We start from the raw sequence: 6,954 nt of genomic DNA on the forward strand, positions 1-6,954 counted from the left end.
CCACTGGGGGTTCTGAGCTCCTTCCTTCTTGCCCCTCCTCCAGTACTAAGTCCTGCCCTATCTGTGCCCTCTGCCCTGGCTCTGTCTATCCTGTACACTGCACAGGTGCCAACCTCTGGTCTTCCCATCACAATCCTGCATCCTGCAACTTCAGTCAGTCACAAGCAACCATGCATGGCCCAAAACAATGTCAAGTAGAAAATTCCAGCAAACGGACCCTTGCATAACCTGCTCTGAGTCCACATGCCTGCCACAGCAACCACAGCCACATAACCTGCTCTGAGTCCACATGCCTGCCACAGCAACCACACCCACATATGCACACAAAATAAATTCATTAAAATGTAAAAGAAAAAAGGAAAGTTCAAAAAACAAATCCTAAGATTTAAATTATTTTATTTGTATGCGTATGAATGCTTGCCTACATGTGTGCCTGAGCACTATGTGTGTACAGTGACCGTGGAAGCCAGAAGTTGTTGGCTCCCCTAGAGCTGGAATTACAGATGGTTGTGAACCTCCATGTAGATGCTGGGAACTGAACCCGGGTCCTCTGCAAGAGCAGCCAGTCAGTACCCTTAACCATGGAGCCATATCTCTAACACCCAAATTCCCAATCATTTGGCATTCTTCCCACGTGATTATATCTTATGCTGTTCCACTCCATCCCTCCCAGGATGGGAGCACCCCTCTCTTCAGCGTGCCCATGCTGTACCTACCCACCCATCCATGACTTAATTATCCCAGTTTCAGGCTAAGCATGTAGGCGCTGGGTGTTTATTTTCAAATAGCATCTCCATCCTCTGTCTTAGAGCCTGTGCCAAGAGCTCCTGTGGCTACATACACATCCTGTCATCTCCTGATATCCCAAGATGGACAAGAACAATATGGTGACATAGCTGAAAGCTAAGCATAGTGGTGCACACCTGGGGGAGTGCATACCTGGGGGGGCGCACCTGGGGGGGTGCACACCTGAGGGGTGCGCACCTGGGGGAGTGTGCACCTGGGGGAGTGCACACCTGAGGGGTGCGCACCTGGGGGGGTGCACACCTGGGGGAGTGCACATCTGAGGGATTCTCACCTGGGGACGCATACCTGGGGGATGCACACCTGGGGGTGCACTCCTGGGGGTGCACATCTGGGGGAGTGCATACCTGGGGGGGCGCACCTGGGGGGGTGCACACCTGAGGGGTGCGCACCTGGGGGGTGCACACCTGGGGGGGTGCACACCTGGGGGAGTGCACATCTGAGGGATTCTCACCTGGGGATGCATACCTGGGGGATGACACCTGGGGGTGCACTCCTGGGGGTGCACATCTGGGGGAATGAACACCTGGGGGTTCACACCTAGGGGATTCACACCTGGGGTGCACACCTGGGGACTGGGTGGGAGAGTGGAGTTTAAGGCCAGCCTGGGACACAGAGTGAGGTCTTGAAGAGAATGGAGAGTGGAAGAGGGGTAGGGAGAGACAGGGACAGGAATGGAAAAGAAGAGAGAGGGAGGGAGAAAGAAGTCAAAAATGGTAAGGGGGAAAGAGAGAGAGAGGAGATCGTGTTCATATAACTTTATCACTGTTTATTCTGTCACTAGTTCTTTATTGTTAGGGCTCTGTGGTGCCTGACTTATAAATTCGTCTTTAACACTTTTTACATGTGTATGTATGGAGGCACACCTGTGTCATGACACCTGTGGAGGTCAGGGGACAACTTGTGGATGTTGGTTCTTTCCTTCGAAGTCAGGAAGTCGGGTCATCAGGCTTGGTCACAAGCACCTGTACCCGCTGAGCCATCTCAAATGCAGTCCTGGCTGCCCTGGAACTCACTCGTAGACCAGGCTGGCCTTGAACTCACAGGAATCCTCCTGCCTCTGCCTCCTGAGTGCTGGGATTAAAGGTGTACACCACCACCCATCTTAGATTAATCCTTTTTAAAAAAATATTGTTTATTCTGTGTGTATATGTGTGTGCGCACGCGCGTGTGCGTGTGCGTGTGCGTGTGTGTGTGTGTGTGTCCACAGAGGCCACAGGAGGGCATCAGGTCCTTTGCAGCTGGCGTTACAGCTGATTGTGAGCTGCCAAATGTGAGTGCTGGGATCTGAACTCTGGTCCGTGCTAAAACAGCAATCACTCTTAGCCACTGAGCAGTCTCTCTGGCCCTACTAACAAATCTTTAATACAGATGTTTAACTGTGGTCACCTGGTTAACTGACCACTGAGCAGTCTCTCTGGCCCTACTAACAAATCTTTAATACAGATGTTTAACTGTGGTCACCTGGTTAACTGACCACTGAGCAGTCTCTCTGGCCCTACTAACAAATCTTTAATACAGATGTTTAACTGCGGTCACCTGGTTAACTGACCACTGAGCAGTCTCTCTGGCCCTACTAACAAATCTTTAATACAGATGTTTAACTGCGGTCACCTGGTTAACTGACCACAGATGTTTAACCATGTTTACCTATGACAGTCAGGTTGGTTGGTTTAGGAAATGACTAAGGAGTCATTGCAAGCTCTTAATAAATGCAGCTCTCACCTGTCATCACAGGGGCTTCTTTTTGCCGCAGATGGGGCTATTACAGAGACACACGACTGGACAAATGCAGAGAACAAGTGACCATGGGGGCATAGTCCTAAATGGGACATCTGTAACACAACCCTAGGTTCAGAGCACATCATGGAAAGAGGCAGAGAGGACTGCAAGATAGTTTCAGTCATGACGGGGAAGCTGCACCCACCATCCCAACCCCATGTCATCTTTTTTTTTTTTTAATTTTTTGGTTTTTGAAGACAGGGTTTCTCTGTAGCTTTGGAGCCTGTCCTGGAACTTGCTCTTGTAGACCAGGCTGGCCTCAAACTTAGAGATCCGCCTGCCTCTGCCTCCTGAGTGCTGGGATTAAAGGCGTGCGCCACCATCGCCTCCCATGTTATCCAAACAAGACATGCACCATGATGCTGTGTCCACACAGGTGGAGCCGAGCGAGCATCTGAGCAAAGCTAGTCCTCCCTCAGCCTCACGCTGTCCTCTGAGACAACACAAAGGCCAACATGCTGGGAAACTGGCTCAGCAGACTAAGGCACTTGCCGCCAGGCTTTATATCCAAACTGGATCCCCAGAACTCACGAGAGAGCAGAGAACCTATCCACACAAGTGGTCCTTTGACCTCCATACACGTGCCATGGTTCACACCCCACCAGATGCATGTATACTCAGGAGAAATAAATGTAATTTTAAGCCAGGGCAAGTGGAGAGGGGAATGCACGCCTTTAATCCCAGCACTTGGCAGGCAGAGACAGGTGGATCTCTCTGAGTTTGAGGCCAGCCTGGTCTACAGAGTGAGTTCTAGAACAGTCAGGGCTGTAACAGAGAGAAACCCTGTATCAAAAGAATCAAAAGAAAGAAGCCAGGCGTTGGTGGCGCACGCCTTTAATCCCAGCACTCGGGAGGCAGAGGCAGGCGGATCTCTGTGAGTTCGAGACCAGCCTGGTTTACAAGAGCTAGTTCCAGGACAGGCTCCAAAGCTACAGAGAAACCCTGTCTCGAAAAACCAAAAAAAAAAAAAAAAAAGAATCAAAAGAAAGAAAGAAAATAATTTTAAATATTTTAAGATTGTGTGTGTGTTCTCCCTAGAGCTGCAGGTAGTTGTGAGCTGCCTGGGAATCAAACTCTTCTAGAACAGCAAATGTTCTTAACCACTGAACCATCTCTCTAGACCACTGTTTTATTTTGTTCTTGAGGAAAATAAAAACCTTATTATAGAGCCTTGGCTAGTCTGGAACTCTCCATCTAACCCAAGCTGGACAGATTGCAGCTGCCAGGTCCCAAAGACACCTGAGACCAGTTTCGCTCAGTCCCTATGGCTCCCCCCACACACATTCTCACCCTACCCCTACCCTAAACCTCTCCAGTTCGCCCAGCGTCCCTTCCGATATCACTCAGCCACTTTGGTTCTCTCTGCCTTCCTTTGTGTCCCTCTGTCTTCTCTTCCTCTCTCACTCTCCCCGACCCCCATGGCTCAGTTCAGTCTGGGTCCTTCCCGAAGCCTCTGGCCATACTCTCCCACCTGTCTGAAATAACCTCTCCCCAAGTGATGTAGGTGGGCCTTCTGCCTATGTGTTACTTTCATTGGTTAATAAAGAGACTGCCTTGGCCTTTTGATAGGGCAGAAAATTAGGTGGGCAGAGTAGACAGAACAGAATGCTGGGAAGAAGGGAAGTGAGGCAGACGCCATGGAGCCAGCCGCCAGGTCAGACACACTGAATCTTTCCTGGTAAGCCACCACCTTACCAGGTGGTGAGACACAGATTACTAAATATGGGTTAAAGCAAGATGTGAGAATTAGCCAACAAGAGGCCAGGCAGTGTTTAAATGAATACAGTTTCCGTGTAATTATTCTGGGGCTAAGCTAGCCGTGCGGGACCAGGGTGGGACGAAAAGCAGGCCTGCCCGTCTCATCGCTACACCCAATCCTAGCCATCATGCCCTCTAGGTTCTCGGAGAGCCGAGATTACAGGTGTGTGCCACCATACTTGGTGACATTGTTGGGAGGGGGGCTGGTGGCATAGATTTTATTGTGGTTCGAATGTAAGATACTCACCAGAGGTTTGTGTGTCTGAATTCTTCGTACCCAGCAGGTGGCACTATTTGGATAGCTTATGCATCTTTAGGATAGGAGGCCTAGCTGGGAGAAGTGGCCAAGGTGAGGTTTTGATAATAATACCCACTTCCTATTTCTCTGCTTCCTCATCTGCCTATATTAATAAGTAACAGCAGCAAGATCACACCTCCCAGATGGAGACGTGTCTCCATGCCTCATCCTGCAAACTGTGAACTGAAATAAATGCTTCCTCCTCTCCCATGTCAGTAACAAGAACAGTCACTACACAAGTTGAATCAAAATAAATGTATTCCTGAGATGTTTTGTTGTGGAGAACTGACTAGCATTATCTTGGACTTTCGACTGAAGGAAACCTCCTTACTTTAGTGATTTCTCAGTCTCAGGTATTTTGTTATAGCAACAAAGAACAGATGAAGGTACTGAAGATCGAGAATGGGATGAGCACACGGAGCAGCAGTTCAGTGGGTGAGAGCACAGGCTACTCCTTGCGAAGCACCCAATTCCATTCCCAGCACCCACTTGGCTGGCTCACAAGCACCTGTAACTCCAACTCCAGGGCATCTAACCCCCTCTCCTGGTCTCCTCGAACACCTACACCTGCACATTCTTCTCTCCAGACATATGTAGCAGTGCCCAGGACCTTAGGAGGCCTCCGACCTTAGCACAACTGACTCAATGGCAGAAGTGCCACTCAGGCTAGAGAACCCAGCAAGAAGCCAGCACTACCTGCTAAAATGAAAACAAAGACCTAATTCATCAGAGTTCTGGGAAAGTCTGAATGACTAACCTGGCTTCTGGCTAACTGTTCATGCTAACTGAAGTATATCAACCCAAAACATGGTTTTTATTCTTAAAAGTTCACCCTGAGAAAGGTTCAGGGCTGCACTGAGATCCTGACCACCCAGGGTAGTTGCCACCTGGCTAATAAAGAACTCTATTGGCTTAAATTGGTGTCTGAGTGGTCTTCTCTGATGGGTACCCCACAACACATACATGTAACTTTATCCATAGAAATTATTTTATGTGCATTGCTGTTTTGCTTGAATGTATGTTTGTATGAAGGTGTCAAATCCCCAGGAACTAGAGTTACAGGCAACTGTGAGTGACCATGTGGTTGCTGGGAACTGAACCCAGGCCCTCTGGAAGAGCAGCCAGTGAGTGTTCTCAACCGATGAGCCATCTGCTCTATCGGAGACCTGCTTCACACCCCGTAACACACATCAGAAGGGTCACAAATCTGTAACTCCAGATCTGAGGGATTTGACACCCACTTTGGCATTCCTAGGGACCCACACGTACACACACAGAAAGACACACAGGTACATTAAATAAAATAATTGGGTGACTTTCGGGCTCCTAACCTGGAGGGTCTGTTTTCACTTAGGAAGAGTCAAAGGGAAACTGCATCCCAGGGCCTTCCCCCAAGCACGCCTTTTTGGTCTCCCTTCTCTGTCTGGGCCGGTTTCTGGAGCCCCTCAAGCACAGCCTGGGGTCAACAGGGGTCAACACACATACATAGATATATGTAACAGTAAAATAAATCCTGAGAGAGCGAGAGAAGAGAAAGAAGGCACAGACCTCTCCCTGCAGAGACAAGTGGTGGCGGCAGGGACAGCCACCTGGACACAGCTGCCAGGAGAGAGACCAGTGCTACAACAGAAAGACTGCTCCATACAGCTGCAGGACCACGCAGTCCAGGGTCTGAGGGAGTCATCAGGAAATGCCGGCCCCCTCCCACATGTTGTAGGACCCCGGAAACCCTGAGGCTGCAGAAGCCAGCAGCCCTTGCTCATTCTTCCTCCACATAGCACAGAACCAGCTGAAGCCAGAGGGATCAGAGGACTTCACCTTTAACTCCAGCAGCTGTGCTAGTAATTATCTCTGTAAACGAGCAAGGCTCTCAGCCTTGAGCAGGGGCACCTCTTTCCACAGTGGGCAGCAGTTCATACTCATAGCTGGCCTGGCCAAAGGTCTGAGATTAAAGTGACTGTTAAGTATTCTGCTAGAAATGGGCCATCTCCATTGCCACCTCTCTCCTGGAGTTCAAAGAGCACCTCAGAGGAGGGAGACAGAAAGAACGTAAGAGCTGGAGGATGGGGAGGACGGGGAGGATGGGGAGGTCGATGAGGAAGGGGTGGTCGATGAGGATGGGGAGGTCAGAGGGGATAGGGAGGACGGGGAGGACAGGGAGGTGGGAGGTCAGAGGGGATGGAGAGAATGGAGGGGATGGAGAGGGTGAGGAGGACAGGGAGGATGGGGAGGACGAGGAGGACGGGGAGGACGGGGAGGACGGGGAGGACGGGGAGGACGAGGAGGACGGGGAGGACAGGGAGGATGGGGAG

The sequence above is a fragment of the Microtus ochrogaster genome, unplaced genomic scaffold (assembly GCF_000317375.1).
Source record: "Microtus ochrogaster isolate Prairie Vole_2 unplaced genomic scaffold, MicOch1.0 UNK89, whole genome shotgun sequence".
NCBI classification, from domain to species: domain Eukaryota; kingdom Metazoa; phylum Chordata; class Mammalia; order Rodentia; family Cricetidae; genus Microtus; species Microtus ochrogaster.